This window comes from Pteropus alecto, unplaced genomic scaffold (assembly GCF_000325575.1).
Source record: "Pteropus alecto unplaced genomic scaffold, ASM32557v1 scaffold72, whole genome shotgun sequence".
Lineage (NCBI taxonomy): Eukaryota > Metazoa > Chordata > Mammalia > Chiroptera > Pteropodidae > Pteropus > Pteropus alecto.
Window position 1 is genome coordinate 14402491 of NW_006436811.1, and position 21708 is coordinate 14424198.

The 21708-nt window shown below is 32.1% G+C and overlaps 1 pseudogene; it reads left to right on the forward strand.

Moving 5' to 3' along the window:
* Positions 1-13350: 13350 nt before the first annotated feature.
* Positions 13351-13469, forward strand: LOC112481465 (annotated as a pseudogene).
* Positions 13470-21708: the final 8239 nt, after the last annotated feature.

A 21708-nucleotide genomic window follows, 5' to 3' on the forward strand; every position in this document is an offset into this window, starting at 1 on the left:
ATAACTACATATATATATATATATATATATATTTCTCACTTATGTCATATCAGATATAATTTTCTAAAATGATTTCTAAACCTTGTGATTTAATTTATCATCAAAGTTTTATATAATATAATGTTAGTTACTATATTGTGCTATTTATAATCTGTTAGATCACTGACATACAGTAAATTTTACAGATACTGACATACAGTAAATTTTACAGATACTGAGACATGAGTTTGCCATTATCTCCCACCTCCATTCAACCAAGCAGTTCAGTTCAAACTTTATTTTTTCAGTTCAAACTTAAAAATACAAAATCTTTCTTTTCCCTTCCTCCCTCCCTTCATCTTTTCCATTCTCATTCTCTCTCTCTCTCACTTTCTCTCTCCCTCTCTCCCTCCCCGCTCTGTCACACACACACACAAACACATGCACACACACACACAATATGATAGAAACTATTTGATTCTAACCTCTTAATGTTCACTCTGTCCATAGCATTTTATGTTGGTAAATGGCCATTTAGATAGACTACAATAGCCTGTTTTTAGTCTCTTTTGCGGATATCTGTAAGCGTGTAAATCGTTCATAGCCAGTAGAATGTTAGTAGAAGCAGTACATGTACGTGTTGTGCCCTTACATGGTAGGCTACACCATCTGATCTCCTCGTCTACCACTGTCTCCCTTATTTACTCAAATCCCCTCGCACATTGTACTCCTTCCTTCAGTATGCCAGCTGCTTTGCCACCTTAGGGCTGTTTCACTGGCTGTTACTTCATGCTCCCTAAATCCATAAGTATAAATATCTCACCTTCTTCTAGTCACAGATCAAATAATATCTTCCACAGGGGCTATATGAAAATAATCAGTTCACTAATTTCAACATTTATTTAATTTAAACAGCTACCACATGACAGGGAAATAATCAAGATTAATGTTGCAATATTTCATTTGGGAGATAGTGAGAGCCTGGCCCAATTCATTCAGAGTGGAACAAGATGAATGTCTCTGGATTCACACACTTTTTCCAGTTCTGGTTATTTGACTGATGGTATTAATAAGAAAGGGAGTAAGTTTAAGGGAAAAATAATTCAAGTGGGAAATATTTTTATTTCACCATGTTAAAATAACATTTGATTACCGTATGTTCTTTCTCCTAAATTATTAACATTTTTCTTTATTTTAAGTTTTTATTGTTATCAATGTAGTTTAAGTTCTTAGTATATATTCACCTATATGTATCTAACCACTGGTGACTCAGTACGAAAAGTAAAGAAAGGATTGAATCATATGTGCTTAAGGGGGAAATAAAGATTATATTTAAAAATAATGAAATTTGAATATGTCATTTTCACATGCTCAGACAATTGATCACCTTATATTATTATACAATATTTTTGCAGTATACACAACAAATTAGTATGATTTTCTTGAAAAATGTATTCTTGCACTAGTCAGTTTTCCAGCTGGAAATTGTTGGCTCTTTCAAATTAGTATAACTTGAAGAAGAAAAAGTAAAGGAGAGTATTTAGAAAAGTAGTAGGGGCATAGAGAAAACACAAAGGGTAACACAGTGGCTCAGAGAGTAACATTAACACAGATTTAATTCTCTCAAAGAGAGGAAAGAGTTGTTACCAAACTCCAAAAGGGAGAACCATGTAGAAAGGACTGGAGAGGAATAGTAACCTTCAGATGAGGGACACAGCCAAAGCATGGTGATCCTTCTGGGGAAAAATAACATGCACCTTGCATTCACCCCTACTCCCTTGCTCTAATCTCTTATCAGGTTTATTGTTAATCAAACCAGAAGCTATAGCCAAATAAAGATATGTATATAGTTTATTAAGGTCAGTTTCCCAGGATAGTGAGCAGAGAGAACTTCTTTTTGAAGTTTAGTAACTATTTGCCAATATAAATATATTTTTTAAAGTTTTTTGTTTTTTGTTTTTGTTTTTTTTTTTTAAGTTAGGAAACTGTAGCCCTGTGATGGCATATAGTATAACACAAACTTATACATACAACTGCACTTCTCAGTTTTTTTTATAATTCTCAAAGGCTACATCGGCCTAGATTGAAGGCCGACCCCTCTGCCCTCATGGCATCCTTGCACCTCTTGCTGTCACCTACATTCAACCTCGAAATCAAGTGCACCAGGATAAGTGGCTGGTGAGGACCTGCCATCCACAAAGACTTTCTCAAAGCTTCTGTACTTCTCCTGCTCGTTTCCCCATCAGTGTCCACTCTTGCGTCTCTCTCTGCACAGATAAGACTTGACTTCTTGTATTCACCTCTCTCTCTAAACTTGGGGCGGTGGTTTGTTCTTTGTCCTTCTCTCTCTTATAAATCCAAGAAGAAGTGTTAGTTTTTCAGTCTGTTTAGCTTTTTACTTGTTGTTAGGACAAGTGGTGACTTCCAAATGCCTGACATGATGAACTGGAAGTTTGCCAGTTCACTGTGCACAGTTTCTTCTCACATAACTCTCTTAACAGATGTAAAGTATTTCATTGTGCTAAGTTTTCTTCTCTCCACACTCAGCTCTGCACTGGCCATGCCTTTTGAAAGCAATCAGTGCTCTCTACCTGTCTTTTATATAATACCTGCTCTCTTACTCAACTGCTCATGTAAAGATGAAAGCATATTGTGTATAAGAAAAACAAATAACTGTGCTATTTAAAATTCTAATACTAGATCAGGTGACCTTTGAAAGAAATTGTATGTGTAAATCATAAAGTTGTTGTCGTTGTTTTTCCTGGCATTTTCAAAAACCACCTACAGGCTCGGTGGTCTACTTTTGAATTGTTTATACTTGTGAATTGTTGTTGGAGAAGTTGCAACCAGGCTGTGAGCTCTTGTTACATTTCTGTTAACATCGGGCACACACGTTAAGTTTGGATAATTGGATAACCGTAGTGTTACCAAGGGGAACAAATGAAAACGTTTTGTGCAATTTCTACATGGCACTTTAGGTGTAAAATCTGCATAAAAATCATATGAAACTTGTTATGAAATAAAACTCTAACTTTGAACTAGAGTGAGTCTACAAAGCGATACTATTTATAATAGCTTCTAAATAATTTAAGATCCAAAATTGTAAAAATTAGGCTGCCCCTTAGCTAAAAACTCTATTTTTATGAGGATAATATATAGTTTTTTTTTGTATTTTTAATTAAGGATGCTATGAGATACAGTACTGTATAGAAAAGTGTTCAGATTAATGTTTTGCCTTTTTATATTTTAGTTGCTTATATTTATATATGTGGTACTTGCATGATAATAGTGAAATCAAATTTTAACATGATATAAAGTTGATATATAGAATGTAGTACAGATTTCAAAATGAGAAATGATCTTTAAAACCAGAATTCTATAGGGATATGAAGCAGAAAGTGAGGGAAAAGTTTGCACATTATTTCCATTCCAAATATTCTGAAGTCATGAGACTCTATACAAATCAGTGAAGCTCTTTTCCTTATATAATTTATTATAGGACATATGAAATTCAATAAGAACATCAGTATGGCAGGTGATTTAAACTCATTGTACAGCTCAGTTTCTGAAGGATAAAGTCCAAGTCTCATTTTTAACTTGGAGAACTCATCAGAGGGCCAGGCATATATAATATAATCAAAAAATTTTGGAAATAATTGTATGCTAAATTCATATGGGATCAAAATTATTGGTTTTATATATATTCTTTAGTCTCTATAATCAAACAAATATAGATGCTTAATCTTTTTTTTAAATTATATGGACTGTTTACATTTTTGGATACATACATTAATTTTGCTTTGACATAATTTTTTCATGCTTGACTTTGTCCACCGTGTAGCTGTCAAGTAGGTTAGCACTTATGTAACAGTATCTCAGTAATATAAACCCTAATCTGATGTAACTGGCCATCAAGGTAAAGGATAAACATATATGGCAAAAAAAATAATACCTAGAAGCTTTATAAAAGAAAGATATAAACAAAAACAAATTAGTCATTGCAAATTATGTAATTAAATACGGAAATGTGAAATGGAGTTAATTACAGAGGTTTTCCTTAATTAAGAGCCACTATAATCAGCTGTTTGAAACATTTTTGGCAAGCACCACTTTAGTTTAAAAATCTTTTTTTATTTTCAAGCTTATAGAACTACTTTGTTATAATCCCTAGGAAAACTGTACATTTTATCTATTAGATTAATTAATTCATACCTGCAAATATTAATTCATCAAATATTTATTGGGCACCAACCATGCAATAAGCATAGAGTGAAAGTGTGGGAAGCTATTACTGTATCCTACAAGATTCCATATAGAAGCAAGTTATTACACTGCATGTAGCCTGAGGAGTGCCCTCAAGAGTTGCAGGTTGTGATTGAATGATTAGGTGCCATCTCAAGTTCATGGAGTGCTGCAGAGAAGGTTTAGATGAGTTTTTGCTGGGCTGGGGATTCAGGGAAAACTCTTCAGAGGCGAGCATCCATGACCTGAGTCTTAATTATGACCATGACTACAGTTTGTCCAAGAGTTGCCTTCATTTCATTACTTGGGGGTACTATGTACAGATGAGAGTTCAATAACAATTAGTATGTCTGTTGTAACAAATTTCGCTTATAAATTAGAAAATTCTAGGATAATATTCATAGAATATTAGTTGTATTTTATTATTAGATATTAGAATATTAGATATATTTTCAAAAATGTCATTTTTCATGCATAAGAATATAGAACACTTTAGAATTAGAGACATTTTGACAACTTTATAGCTCTTAAAACTATCATTTCAAAATTCTATTGAATGAAACCAATAAAAGATGGTGGTTTGGTCTTTCATATAAAAATTCAAAAAAATAAAAATGAACGCATATGATCAGAGTAAAAACATATTTTTATAAATATTAAGTATCTATTATAATAAATTAAATATAATTAGGATTTCTAACTTCTGGTATAATGTTAAATATAACTTTTACAGGTGGAAAATCATATGCGTTCAAGATTTCCCTACTTATTTTAATTGGCTTTTGCAAAGCTGGGTTGTGAAATATATTACTCTTCTTTTTCTAAATTGAGATTTATGGATGCACTTAGAGTGAAAGAATTTCTAAGTTTAGTTTAAACCTTTATTAAAGAATGTTGCTTTATGCAAATGTGATGGCCTTCTTGTGATCTACATTTTTAAAAATATAATAAAATAGTCATTTTATTATTTTAGAAAATGATTTTGTTAAAAATGCATGATAAAGTTCAGTCATTTTTAAATTATCATGCTTTATAATACAAAAAGACAATGTGTATTGGCAAATTATTTTAAAAGCTCCAGAAAACGTAAGAAATCTGCTCTTTTTGTTTTTAAAAATCACTCATCTTTAGTTTTATTCAATTATAGATTATAAGTTAGGTAGATAGGTCATCATTTTTATATGCTCTTAGAATAAAAATTGTTTTTTAAAGATCCTCACTTTACTTAGCTATATATAGTTTATGTTTCTCAAAAATTAACAGTATAATATAGGTATATGTTCTATTTTTAAATTATCCATTAACATTATTAGTTAGTGCAAAATGTCAAGTTAATGTAATATGTTTATACAGGATCAACTACTTAAGTGAATTTAATTATATAAAAACATTTTTCAGTATAATTCAAGTTTTTTGTACATTTGACTATAACGTTTCACATTCAATATGGAATATACATATAATCTTTCCAGTATCTATATGACACATTACAAATGGAGTTGAGAATATACATTAATGAGGTATAATTTTACATATTATAACTTTAGAGGTGACCAATGGCAAATTTTTTTTCTTTTTGTTCTTCTAAATGACCATTAAGAAGGTTTATGTTATATTAGTATGTTACCAGTTTTTGAGAATGGTCCAAAATTGATGTCATTGTCATCTCATTGGGGTATGATGCATTATGAATAGTAAGATAAACAAACAAAAATCTTTGGCCACATCCCAATAAAACTAAAGTGATAAAATCCCCACAATACAGTGCCAATCCGAAATTAAAAAAAAGAAATCCAATAAAATTATATATTAGATAATCTCAGTTTTCCTGTGAAAAATGTTTTCATTGCTAGCTAGATGATTCAGTTTGTCTCATTCTGTCTCTTGTGAAGATGTGGAGTAATTGAGGAATAAAGCATGACTTTGTTCTATGGCCAGAATTTAAGTATCTGGCTAATATTCTGTGTAGAGTTGTCAAGAATGTAGCTAAAGAAAAAACACAAGGAAAATTGAGAAAAAAGATAACTGGTTGCTATTTTTAAGCATTTTCATTATAACTAAACATCATTTGTTCACCATGTCATTAGTTACATTTAAAGAAAATGATAAAGATGAGTGTGATATTCAGTGTGTATCATTTATATTATATATAGTTATATGTAGTATATATTATATATATACACATTTACATACATTACTGTGCATATAATAATCATATATAAACTTATGCATTTGGATTTCCTAACTAGTATAGAATATATTTCCATCATTTTTAAATAATCTGGATTGAATATAGAGAGACACTGAAAATGAAAATTCTTATACTATAGTAGTAAATGCTAGGATTCACACCAGAGCATGGCAGACCTCTTTATAATCACAGTGTCAAGTTGTATAAAAATTCTGCATAGCATGTCTTTTAGAGAATGGAGTTGTTAATTTTGATGAAATAGACTTACCTGTAGGATTTTTAATGATTGTGTTTATAGCATCATATCTAAGAAATCTTCCCTTAACCTAAGTTCACAATGGTTTTCATCTAGATATTTTAGAGTTTGAGGTTTCCTTTTGGTCTAGGATCTAGTTTGGCTTACTTATTGTATATGTGAGTTAATAGTTCTTAATGTTTAGTGGCATTTATTAGTGAAAAGATCTGGGCCTGGAGTTTTCTTCTTGGGAAAATTGTAAACTATAAATTGAATTTATTTAATAAATATAAGGAAATTTATTTTATCTATTTCTTCTTGAAAAAGTTTTTGTATTTTTTTGTCTTTCAAGGAATTTATCTATTTTCTCTAAATTATTAAATGTACATTTATACAATCGTCTATAACATTCCTTTATTATTATTTTGAAATCTGTAAAAATGTAGTGATTTAATCTGTATATTTCATGATATTGGTAATTTGTGTTTCCTGTCTTTTAGCCTTAATCAGTTTAACTAAGGTTTATTAATTTATTTGATATTTTAAGTCTTTCCCTGGGCTCCTGTGATGACCTTCTAATTTCACCCTTATGTACAATTGCCTTTGAATATCCAAGTCTTTAAGGTCTGGCTCCCAAAAGGGTAAAAAGAGAACAATGAAGTGTGGGGGGCAAGTACATTGGCCTTTAATTCTCTCAGAAATCACTTCAGCTGGTGTGGGGAGGAGCTTGCAACCATGTGAGGAAGGTACCACAGCAATGGCCACCCTCCTCTTTGTGTGGACTTGTGAAGTCAGAAACAGTAAACAGTGATCAGAGCACAGATACCTAATATTTGGAGGACAGGGTCCCTTTTGATCTAGTAACACTACCTGCCTGAGGGCTGGAAGTGGAAGATGGGTAGCTGCTACAGAGCTAAGAGCTAAAATTGATAGAAATTAACCACAATTTATTCTCTAAGCCTCCTCCTAAGATTTACAAGCCTTCAATATACTTCAGAGTTCCAAAACAGTTAACATCTGACAGATTCTTCCAGTGCAATTATTGTCTCAGTGAGGAGACAGATTACTGGTGCTTCCTACTCTGCCATCTTCCCAGAAATTTAAAGCAGAGTTTGTTTTTTATTTTCCCCAAAAGATTTAGAATCATATTCATAAGATTCAAATTCTGATTGAGTGCTATCTATAACCATTAACAAGATGCTTAAGTTCTTTGAACTCCGATTTCTTTTTTACTTATAAAATAGGGTTATTGATAATCTGCAACACATTTACTAGATTAAAATATTTAATTTATGTAAGACAATTGAATAGTGTCTGGCATATAGTCACTAAATTAGTGGTAGTGTTTATTATGAGGTCATTTTTATACATTCAAAACATCTTAAATTTTTTTTTACAAAATATCCAAGCAAAATCAAGAAAAATATAAATATAGAACAATGACATGAAAGAGAAAAAAGGGAGTTGAAAAAACGCATAAAAGCTATTTTAGAACATTGCAGGATGGCTTATAAATAAACCATAAATATTTATATATCTAATGTATACCATATATTTTTTTTCTGGAGGTATTTCTCACACACACACACACACACACACACACACACACACACACACACACATTGTACCTCTGGAAAAATCTTGTCATGTTTTCCTTTGGATTCTGCTAATTTCATCCCTCAAAGAGGGTGTACATTTTGTGAGAGTTTTTGTCTATCAAGCAATTAATCACAGAAAACATATTTTTCCAGACTTGACTAAGTTCCTTACAAGAGTAAGGAGAAGGAATTCCCCTGGACATAGGGTAGTTGGAAAATAACTTTCATACTTTTATGGCACCATACTTATAATTTAATTATAATTTGCACACAATTATAAAATAGTTCATTTTTAAGGGACTATTTAAGGATTCTGTTTATGAGGACAGCGTTGAAATGTCTTCCAATAGTTGACTTTTTATATAGAACTGACCTTTCCTACTGATTTAAATATAGAGATGGCATTGAGATCTATGTGGAATTTTATACACCATTAGCAGTAAGTGTGGGAAAATTTCATTTGAATAAATTTCGCTAATCTGTCACCTTCACAGATAAATAGATAAATCATGGAAAACCCTTTGTCTAACAGTAATTTAGCAGCATAGTACATTGCATTGCTTTTTCTCTGATTTTGAAACATAATGCAGTTCAAAGGAAATAAGTAGTAACGTTAGATGTTTCTTGAATAACATATATTGGATCTGCTGTTACTTTATTAGGTCTTTATTACCAATCATTATAATTTGCTTTGAATATAAAACAGGAAGTGATAACATTCTTTATGCATCTAAGCAAATAAATCATGGTTAAAAGTATAAGGATAAAATGTATTATTTTAAAAATTATTCTAAAGAAGTATTTGAATATATCATATTGGGGTATATGATTTATTTCCTCAGAATAATAGGAACATATTTTTCTAAACTAAGTAATTAATAAGCAATTAATAGCTATCATATCATATTTATTAATAATTTTTTGTTCTCGTTATTTGTTTTCTGTTAGAATAGGAATGAAAGATAAAGGAATGTCTATTTCTTCACCTCCTCATCCTCATTTTTGTCTTTTTGATTTAATTGGATAAATTATATCAATATGCTTTCAAGGTTACTGATTATTTATCCAGGTGAATCTAATCTGTTCTTAAACCCATTGCAAGAATACATAATTTCTGATACTGTCATTTCCCAGCATTTTTTTCTACATATATCACCTTTCCACTGAAATTTATCATTTGTTCCCATGCATTATCCACTTTTTCCATTTCACTTTAAAACATAATAGTTTTATTCAGTCCCCTGTCTGAAATCTCCAACAGTTAAATCATTTTTGGCTTACTTCTACTATTTCCTTTTTGTACATAATTTATAATTACTTGCTTTGATGTGTATTATTTATTTTTTTACTATGTACTGGACATTTTATTTAAAAGCACAGAAGATGTTCAAGTAAATAATATTTACCCCCAGCAAATGGCACACTCTTCTGTCAAATAGATTGTGGGAGGAACTATGGGATTATGGGATTTGTTGCATCTTAGTTGTTTTCAGTTTACTGTTCGCTTCAAATCTTTTGAGGGTAGAATCAAGACTTTCTCCACAGAGAGAGCCAGAGAATTCTTTGTTTTATAGCCAATTTCCCAGCTTCCTGATATGTGTGAGTGTTCTTTCTGCTTTTCAGCCTGGCTGCCAGCTTTTTCTAGCACCAGGAAAATTGCCTTGCTCTTGAGTCCAACTCCAGGTTACATGCACTCATGAGATGTCTCTTCCATGTTGTCCCCACCCTAACCTTCAGAGTGGTGCTGCAGTATACTTAATGAATATCTGAGATGTCCTAACTTTCAACAGTTTTACACTATTTCCAGCCTAGATTAAAGGAAGATGCTAAGTACTTCTCCAATCTCCTCTGCTCTCAGCCTTCTGTATACCAACCCCTTCTGTATAATAATCCATTTATTTGCTGAGGGCCTGTGGTCTTATATTGCCATTAAGAGTTTACTAACCTTTTTGTCTGTTTTCTCTATTGCTACCAATGATGGTTTTATCTTCTTATTTCCATTATATCAGAGATGAATATTTTCTTCAATGATAGGCTTGTGTCTTGCTAGAATTTGATACTTTTATGTTTCTTTGAATTATCATCTATTTGTGGGAATTTTAAAAAAGTGATTTTGTAGCTAATCAGTCAAGCTTTTTGTTATCATTAGAATTGAAGCAACAGTGCTTTGTAGCATCTACATTTTAATCAGAATTGAAAGTCCTGGTACCTTCAGTTTTATCTCTTTTATAAATTAGTAAATTAAAATCATTTATAGAAAATGCAAATATATTCCATTTTTTCAATCAACGTATATATACCAAAGTCAATGGGGGGCTTTGAAAGTAGTGGCGCTATTTGGTAATATGAACTCTCTTAGGATGTTTGAGCAAATGCATTGAGCCACCTAATTCCATAAAATATTTGCAAATTTAAAAAAATATATACATGCCGTCCAACAAATAATTAAAGATTAATTAACCATGTATTTATTGACTACCTGGTCTGTTATTCAATATCCCATGCTTGTTATTTACCCTCAGACTATTAATTCATTTCTATTTCCTCAGTCTGCATTGTGAGCTTTGTTTTTGATTAGTGACTAGGGATTATATTTCTATTCTACTTCATAGAAACTCTCACAATGTTAAGCTAAAGATTATTTATTATTTTAATCTTGGATTTATTCTACATGTTTTCCTTTTTTTTTAGGTAATGTATATAAGTATTGCACTTCATTTAATCAACATTCATGTTTCATCATAAATACAATTCTGAAATTACCTCTAGGCCTGTGAAGACATGAAATTGAAAAATTATATTGCAGGCAACATCTGGATATTCTTCTTAAATTTATTTGTACCTATTAATTAATGGTAGCAATTTCCCCTCGGCTATAAACAGGAGCTATATTTTAGTTCTCTGGGCTGGCGACAATCACTGTCCTTTGCTTTACTAAACCAAGAAAAATATTTTTTTGATTAATCATACGGTTTCAGAGTTGTGATATGTAATCTAACAAAGCAGAGTATGACTATGTGGCAAGCTTATTTTACTAACAAACTGAACGTGAAGTTTCCATTAATTCTAATTATTCCATTGATCAGAAATAGAAAATCTTAGAATACCCTATTATATTTTAGTGTCAACATCTTTTTATTTGGATGGGTTAAGCTAATTTGAGAATGAAATGAGGGGGGAAAAAATAGCATGTACTAGTTGGCTTACAGTATTGACATCTGTGTTTCTTTTTTTGTAAATTATACTGTTTTGTTGACTAATAAATAAGAAATAAAACTTTAGAAAAATAAAATTAATAGAATGGAAAAATATTATTTGCTTTTAAAATTGTATGAATGCATTTCTAAAGAACTCCCACAGAGAAAAAATTTTTATTCCTTAATTTTTTTCTACTAGAAATTCAAGCACTAATGCTGTCGACTTCAAAAGCAGAGTTAAATTTAATGCAATTTGCAATGAATTTACTACTAACTTTAAAATAGTTTAATAAAAAAGAATATAGCTGATGACTAATCCATAACACAATTAATTTTTGCAACATTTTTCATTTTGTTGTGCACTTAACTATTCAACTTTTCTGTGTGGTCATTTATCACCTAATTCCAGCTTTTGAGACAAAAGTGATAATTAATCATTTTACGTGATTCAACATTTCACTAGATTATGACTTTTTCTTAAAGACAGTTACAGGGAGTAAAATTTAATTTCTTAATTATTTATTTCTGGGAAAGTCTATATAAATGAAGTACTTTTATATGATTTTTTATGAATTTAATTTATTTTACACTGATTTGAAATGATTACTACTAAAAATTTAAAAAATAAATTATCAATTCATTTGTTCTTGCAACAAAGTTGTGAGTTTCTCAAGGACAAAAATGATGGGTAATGCAGTCAAAGATTGTAATCATTGTAAACAGAGACATAGGCTATTTTATTTTAAATTTTATGAGAATTAAGATACACAATATTACTTAGCTTTTTCTAATGAATAATAGAAGTAGATAAAAAATTTTATGGAAAATATAATTAAGGAATGACATGAGCAAGATGGGTGAATAGGGCATCCCTCACTTATATCCCTCCCTCAAGAATAAAAATTTAGTATCCATCCATAGACAAAGTGTCTTGTAGAAGCTGTGAGATCCAGCAGAATGTGCCAAGGAACTTGGGAAGAGTTTTGCCCACCCATGCATTGGATATTAGGTATACAGACCTTAGTCCTGGCTGTGAATCCTGAAGTGGCCCATGAACTGGCTCCAGCCTCTCAAGGATACAGTCTAGCATTCTTGGGGAACACTGATTTATACAGTCACCCACGGGCAAGAGCCTTTGTGGACATCTAGTAATCCAGCATATTGTTGGAGCAAAAAATCTGGCATTGGACTATTAGAGGGGGTAAGAAGAACTACCCTTGACTTCAGTTGTATCCCCTAGCCCCCAAGTGACACAGCTTAGTGCCCACAGAGCACTTTCGAGCCTGTTATTTCTCCTGTGGGGAAAAGTGAGAGCATGCTAATGAGTACCCAGTTTCCCCAGCTGAGAAGGACACTGGCAAAGGGACCTATTTCTCTCTCATCTCATTCAGTGTACAGAGTCATGAGCGCACAACTCAGGGTTGTTGAGCATCCAAGAGAACAGCAGCCAGGGCCTGGAAGAGGTGTCATGGGGATGCAGATCCTACTAACTCCAGTAGGAGGCCTGCACATCAGCCGCTGGGACAACTTACCTGTGGAAGCTCCCAACTGCCCCACAAGAACCCCTAGCACCCTGAGTGCCTCAACCACACACTGCTACACCCCATATCTAGCTCCCTGTGTGCACTCATGATGGTAGCAAAAGCAAGATTCGACAAATGGCTAGTGAGAGCATGCAGAAAGCCAGCCTGAATCTGTGGACCAGAGGGAGACCACAAACTTGAGCATTCAGCACTGCTCTTGGGAAAACAAAAAGGAGGCTGTCAGCACCCAGCTTGGGTAATTGTAGGATCTTGAAAAGGCATATAAGCTTGAGAATTCTGCCATGAAGGAGCAAGAAGTATGGAGCAGTCCTACCCATAGAAAGTCTGAGAAAGCATCAGAATTGCTAACAGAATAATGGAAGATGACTATGGCCATGCTACCCTGAACAAGCCTGATCCCATCTGATCTTGGAAGCTAAGCAAGGTCAGGCCTGGTTTGTAGTTAGCTGAGAGACCACCTAGGAAGACCTGGTTCTGTAGTCCTAAAATGTAAAAAATAAAATAAGGGATTGTAAGCTCCTTGCAAGGTCCTTGCAATCTGTTAGGTCAACCAAGTGTTGCCTCGCCTAAAAAATAAAAAGTATAATGGAAGATATTTCTCTTCTGAAGTCCGACAGTAGCAACTGGAGAAGGATAACGTTACTTTAAATGCAAAGAGAGCAACACAACATTTCAAGGTACATGAAAAATTAAGAAAATATTAACACCAGTAAAAGATCAGAATAATCTTACAGTAACTGACCTCAAAGACATGGTGCTCTGCAATTTACTCAATAAGGAATGTACAATAGCTATTTTAAAGAAACTAAGCTGTAGGGGAAAAAAAAACAACAACAACAACGCTAATTCAACAAAATCAATGCCACTTCTGGTATATATCTAGAGGAAATCTTAATCTTGAAGGAATATCTGCACAACTGTATTCATTGCCTCATTATTTATAATACAAAGATATGGATGCAACGTAAATATTCTTTGATTGTTGATTAAATAGATGACTTATGATATTTAACAGTGAGATGTTATTTTGTTGTGAAAAAGAAGAAAATCTTGCCATTTTGTGACAATATGGATGGATCTTCAAAACATTATGCTAAGTGGAATATGTCACACCAAGAAAGACAGATGCGTATGATATTGCTTATATGTGGAATTTAAAAAAGCTGAACTTATAGAAATAGAGTACAATGGCAGTTTCTGGGGACTGGGAGGTTTGGGAAATTGGGTGATGTCGATCAAGGGTACTAACTTCCAGTTACAAGATGAATAAGTTCTGGGAATCTGATAAACAATCTGGTGACTACGGTTAACAGTACTGTATTATATATTTGAAAGTTACTGAGAGTAAAATTTAAATGTTTCACCACACATGCAAAAAAAAAAATCATAATTATGTGAGGTGATGGAGATGTTACCTAACCCTATTTTGTAATCACTTTTCAATATTAAGTGTAAGAAATCATCATATCGTACACCTTACCTTACATAGTGTTAAATATCAATTATATCTGATTAGAGGTGGAAAAAATACATAAAAATTTTAAAAAGAAAAATGTGATAAGTGAAAAGGAGAATAACAATATGAATATTTTTTCAGTATATAAAACTTTATATAATTAGTAAAGTAATAGAATTAAACACTGTGAATAAACACTAATACTTGCTGAATTACCGATAGAGAAATAAATAAAGAATATCAACTTGCACCAATAAAAGTGGTTAAGTAGGTTATTAAAATATATCTGTACATTATAGGAGTGCTCATAGAAGATTTCAGGGTAGAAAATTCTAGAAGTCAGTCTAGGCAATGAAAAAACTATAAGCTGTCAAGAACCATGAGAACAAATATTACAGAATTCTGGAGTATAGTTGAATACTTACAAAATTAGGGAAGGACTTGATGAAGAAAAAAATGGTAAATTTTGGTGGATTTTCAAATTTGCATGCAGCTACCATCTCTCTTTCTCCAGCCCCATGACAGACAGCTGTGTAAATGGTGGACTGAGTTCCTGATTCCTGTTCCTGGTGTGGCTTGCTGCTGCCAGTTGGGCAGTAAGACCCTCGTCCTTCAAGGGTTGAGGGTGTGTGTATTTTGATCTTCCTTTTGGTTCACTGGGGCACCAGTGCAGAAGCTGGGCATTTTTCTTGTTTCCTTGGGCTGAAGTGACTGACTTGCTGGGTTGCATCTGCAAAGGGAAGTTAAAGAGAGAGTACACATATTTTTCCTCTTTTCTTATTGGATTCAAAAGTTAAAGGAAATAGGTCAGATCACTGGCTGACTACAGAGATAATAAACACTCAGAAATTTTAAACAAAGTAGGTGAAATTACCCAAAGGCAAAATATAAATTTTATTTCATTTTGACTGGTAGGGGCAACTGTCTAGACCGATACTTTCACTGCTCCAATTTTCTCTAATCTCTAAATGTTTGGCTACAGTCTTTGGATCTTAATCAGATATCTTCTGAATTCCTCATTTCCCACTTTTTATTTTGTATTCTAATCATAAGTCAATTTAAAACTTTCCAGTGTTGAAACAATTACACATTTCTTCCATAAATTGTATGGAATTTTTAAGATATTTGCCTGTTTGACTCTATAAAAATATGATCATTCTTATAACCTATATTTTTTATTTTTTTATTACTATTATATTACTTTAACCCTATAGTTAAATTGTCTTATGAACTGGTTTATACCTCATTTTTATGAATGTTATAAGTCTTCAATCACGTGGTCAGTTTTCTTATGACTTTATGTATGTTAATATATTTCTCAAGTAAAGTGTCATTTCATAAATAATAAAGGCCATAGCTAAGTTCAAATGTCTACAAAATAATAGATATGTTGTATTTTTTTTTAGCATGAGGTCAACTGATGCCTATGCCAAAAGTACTAGATTTTGGAGAGGAAAAAGAAAATGCAAAATATTTTACTAATCTCTAATCTTTTAATGTCATCTGTTAGGCATGTTTGACTCAATCTGATTTTTTTGTTTGTTTGTTTATCTTTCTCAACTTTATCCTTTCAGCTGGTTCAATCCAGTGGTTAAGACTCAGCAGGCACAGTCCCTGCCTCTGACTCTGAAACACATAATGTGTTGGCATGAATATTGAGTGGGAGCACTAGGCTCAGAGAATTTTTCTCAGTCCTAAGTCAGGAGTGGAGAAAGGACCAGATGTGAATTTGAAGAAATTTTGTGTGCATGACAAACTAGCTACGTGAAATAAAATATCAACCCACATTAATATAAATACTATGAGTTTTATGTAGCTTAAATAAAAATAAAATTCTGAGATATTCTGAAATGATTAGAACAAGTTAGTATCATTTCTTTTTTTGTTGTTTCTGAAAATAAATATAAACCTTAGTGTCAATTTCATGCATTTAGTTTTTAAACATTTTATTATCCTTCAGATGTCACTAACACTGTGTAAGACATACAAAGGATCTATTTAATATCATTATAATTTAAAAGAACATAAAAACATAAATCGAGACAACTATATTCTTTCAAGGATAGAAAAGAGGTATTTGAGTAGATTGAGATTTCTCTCCCAAGTAAGGATAAAGTAAGGATCATACACTCTATTCATTCATTTCGTAAATAAGTTTACAAAAACATGGTCAGTTAATGTTGGCTCAAGACTTTGTTTCACAGGGCATAGAGGCCAGATTTTATGGGTAACTGCTTTTACTGTTTAGTTATCCAACAATGACTGTTGCTATATGAGATAGACTAACACTGTTACAGATGAATTATGGACCATAAATATCGTTAGTTTGTAAAACTATTTCTTAGGTTTGCTTTTCCAATGCCCTGAGACAATGGATGTGAATAGAAGAGATTTTTCCCCCCATAAAAATCATTATTCAACAATATTAAAAGGAATAGACATTATCAAGTTGCTAAGACTTAGAATTCAATACTGTCTGTTAATTTAACATTTTTTATTGTCCCAGAAATTTGAAAATACCAATTGAGACCTGAAAACTTGATGATTTAGAGAAGTGAGATATTCTCCTATATCACTTTACTCTCTGATTCACCTAACTGTCTAGAACACAGGCAGTGAAAGACATTCAAAGAAGCTAACTATTTAAAGAATAATGGAAAACTCCTATGTTCAAGAAAAAGTTCAGAGAAAAAAAGCCTTAGCATGGTGCCTCATTAGTAGCAACGTGTCAGGTCTAAGTGAGAGAAATGACTATAGAAACACATAGATGAAATGAAACAACCAACACAGTGGTGACTAGGGTTTTAGGTTTCTCTCTTGTAAATAATGAAATTCTCCCATCCCTTGTCATCTATCCCTGGAGTTCAGTTCACTGAAAAAGATAGCAATAGGTTCTGTAATAAGAGTATTTTTAAAAGTCATTTTCAAGAAGAGTTTACTAAATACATACTTTAACTTGCTTTTGCAATATACTCATACTAGAATACAATGGCATTGGTGTAACACATATTGCATTAGGGCAGAACCATATTTCTCTCAGATTGGCATTTAATATCATTTTGTCATATTTCCTAGACTTGAAAATGTGTCACAATTGGCTATCTCCCAGGAATTCTGGACTCACGCATAATAGGATAAGAATAAGAAAGTAATTAACCAATAATTACTCTGCTATCTTTTGTTTTCTATATGGTTTTTTAGACACAATAATATAATTCTGGACAACCTAAAAATAAAGGTCTTTTTGTGCTCAATTGCTAACAATACCATGTCTACCAGAATTGACGTCATTGACGTCAGACAATGAAACGTGCTTCTAAACAACTTTTCTATTTAAAGCTGAAGTAAAAGGGTGACCCAAAAAGATGAATAGACAAAAATACATTGAGGCATATTTGTTTCTCTATATGCGATGTACACAAACCAGTTTGATTTCCATTTAAGTCATTCTGATATTGATTAATTTGTGCTAGTAAAGCATACTGTATTATGTAGTTTCCCATGGAAATAATCCCTGCCTTAAGGGTTTACAGCTTGAACATTCAGAACTATCCAAGCAGTACAATTCAGACATATGCAGCTTAGCAAGCTGGCTGATGAAAAAGCTGGCACTGAACTCTTAGTTAAGTTCCTGTGTCAGCACCATGGGCACAGGCACAAACAAGGATGATCTGTTCTATGTCTGTGACATACCAATGAACTTTCAATAAAGTAGAACTAATAGATTTCCAGAATTAAAGACTATTAAGCTAAGCGAAAGGATAGTGAAATATTAGCATCTCTAAACTTAACATGATCGATTATCACATTAAAATCAAAGAGTTCATTTTAAAAAGAAACTGTGATTCTGTGATTACTGAAAAATGCTGCTGACATGTTGTCTCCTTTATACTCATATTTTTTTCTGGCAAAATTCTTAATAGGGAACTTGAAACATAAAAATGAGCATTGGTGAGTTAGAGGGATTTCAAACAAGAGTAAATAAAATAAAAAGTTTCAAAGTATGTTTTATTTAATCAAAACAGAGATCATTTATTTAACAAATTTCAAAAACTTTGATTATATACTTTAAAAAGTCAAATATCACATATATCTGGATTAACCTAAAATATAAAATAATAAAAAATAATAAGAAAAGCCCCAATTTATGAATACTAGACATAAGAAAAATTGACATACAGGAAGACTACATTCTGCAGTCTCTGTCCCAACATTTCAAAATACTGTATGAATAGACTAATTTTAATATGACATTCTAAAGATATGAGATATAAAAATGAAAGGTGGTAAATAAATTTGCATTGTTTATATGTATACCTTATGTTTTACATAGATATACCAAGTACACTGAATCCTTTTATGCTGATATTAGGAGTAAACATGCTTACTTAAAATTTAGGATTTAATGTTATATATATATAATGGATGTACATGCATAAAATTTATGTGGTAAATGTAGCATAATTTTGTTTCTGATTTTATAGATAAAATCTGTAATATGTCTGATAATCTGACTTTTTTTGAGACTTTTTAATTTTCTTTACTTTTTCTAAACTTTATCAGAAAAAAAAATATTCCATTTTCCAAGTAATAAACCTACCCAAGGTAGATATCTTGATCCTCTCCATTTTCTTCTACTAATAAAGATTTTTTTTTTGTGGTACTAAAAAGACTATAACCAGACTGTCACAAAATGATACTTATAAAAATATGATGTGAAGCGCAAAGTAGATGAAGTTTAGACAAGGTGACATTTGAAAGAATGACCATTTGTACTCTACTGTAGAGTAATAAAAATTGTTTCATAATACTTGAATAAAGACAATTATAAAAGAAAGATATAATCAACCATATTCATACTAGGAATAGCTATTAGCATAGTTCAAGAGATACCAAATTGTATATATCCAGGTACAAACTGTTCAATAACTAACTCTTGAATAACTGAAATCCTACTTAAACTTCAAATAATAACAATATATTTCTGAGAAATAATGCAGCTATCCTCTATTCAAAAAAATGCATACTTACTCCATCTCCAAAGAATAACAATTTAAAGTCTGGTTAGCTGTTCTGTCCAGAGTCAAGTCAGGATCTCTGCATACCTCTTGTTCTGTCGTGTGTACATATCGCTTGTTTTGTTTCAGCAACATGTTACAGGCATCCTTCCTCCATGATACACTCTATGCTTTTTTTCCCTTCAATTTGTATATTTTAGTATGTGTTCTATAACTGGTTCTATGCCCTGGTCATTTATTCTTTGGAGACATGAAATCTGAGTAGCCTTACTTCTAAGTGGTTGTTATGGTTTATTTATATATAACATATATGTGTATGTATATGTATTTATTTACTTACTTATATATGCCTATTCATCCAATCATATGAAGAGCCTGAATTACTGAATGAGCTAAGTTGCAGTTTCATGATCTAGTTAAATTTACCCTGGTGTAATCGTTACCTCTTAGAATTTAAAAACCCGTAAAGAGTAGATTCCAGGTTGAAGAACAAAAATTCTATTAATGGATCAGGAGTTGTATTAGAAAGGATTCAATTTATACTTCTACCTTTTCTTTTCTACATCTACATATTTTTACTATTGAATACCAATAGACAAGGACTCTTCTTGAAATACAGATTTTCTGATAACTATATTAATATTATAAGAACATTGATATTATAATTGCTCTTTTTGTTGATTGTGTACTGGAGAGTTCTCATAATATTTATATGAAAGCAGATAGATCTGGACTTCATAAAATGGACTAATGTTGACTCTCTTTTCATCTTAAACATGTGCACATTGAATTGATATATCCTCCAAATGTTAAAAGAAGACTTAGAACTAGGAGGTCAGAAATTCAGTCTCTTGAATCAAGAAGATCAGTGCACAAGAAGATCAAATCACCATAGGAAACAATGATTCTGATGATGCCTTAGTCAGTATGCTGGGGAAGGAAGGTCAAAAACATATCAGAAAGAAATCTAACTATGTAAGGTGAAAACACAGTATATATATATATATAATATACAGCAATTCTCTACAAAGATCAACCTATTTAAAACTTCTTACTGTTGAATTGTCCACCTGAAACTTACTGGATTTCATTAACCAGTGTCACCATAATAAATAAATAAATTAATTTTTTATAAAAATTTGAATTTAAAAAAAATTTTATTGGTTTCAAGTATACAGTACCTTGCTTAGACATTTATATAGTTTATGAAACGATCCCCCTGATTGCTCTTTCTCTCTTCTGGCTCTACACCTAGACATTACATTAATGCTGACTGCATTCCCTATGCTGTGCTCCCCATCCCCGTGACCATCTATTAACTAATAATTTGTACTTCTTTAACCCTTCACTTCTTTCTCCCAGTCCCCCAACCTCCACCCTGCTCTTCCCATCACCAGATTGTCCTTTATATTTGTGAGTCTGTTTTTGATTAGGTTGTTCATTTTGTCTCTTAGGTTTCGCATATAAGTGAAGTCATGTGGTATTTGTCTTTCTCTGTCTGACCTCTTTCACCCAGCATAATAACCTCTAAGTCCATCCATGTCATTGTGAATGGTAGGATTTCATGTTTTATCTAGTCGTCTGTTGATGAGCATTTAGGTTGTGTCCATATCTTGGGTATTGTAAATTATGCTGCCATGAACATAAAGATGCATAGATCTTTATGAATTATTGTTTTGGTTTTCTTTGGATAAATACCCGGAAGTGCAATTGCTGGGTCAAGAGGTATGTCCATTTTTAATCTTTTGAGAAAACTCCAGACTGTTTTCCATAGTGGCTATACCAATTTGCCGTCCCACCAATAGTGTATGAGGGTTCCCTTTTCTCCTATTCCCTCCAGCACTTGTTCTTTGACTTATTGATGCTAGCCATTTTGACAGGTGTCAGGTAATATCACATTGTACTTTTAATTTGCATTTCTCTGATGATTTGTGACCTTGAGCATTTTTTCAGATGCCCAAAGACATATTTCTTTGCAGAAATATCTTTTCAGGGCTTCTGCCCATTTATTAATTGGATTGTTTGTTTTTTGTTATTGAGTTGTTATGAGTTCTTTATAAATTTTGGATATTAACCCCTTATCAGATGTATCATTGACAAATATCATCTTCCATTCAGTAGGTTGTTTTTTATTTTGTTGATGGTTTCCTTCACTGTGCAAAAACTTTTTAGTTTCACACAGTCTCATTTGTTTATTTTTGCTTTTGTTGTCTTTGAGGAGATAAAAAAAAAATTGCTAAGAGAGATG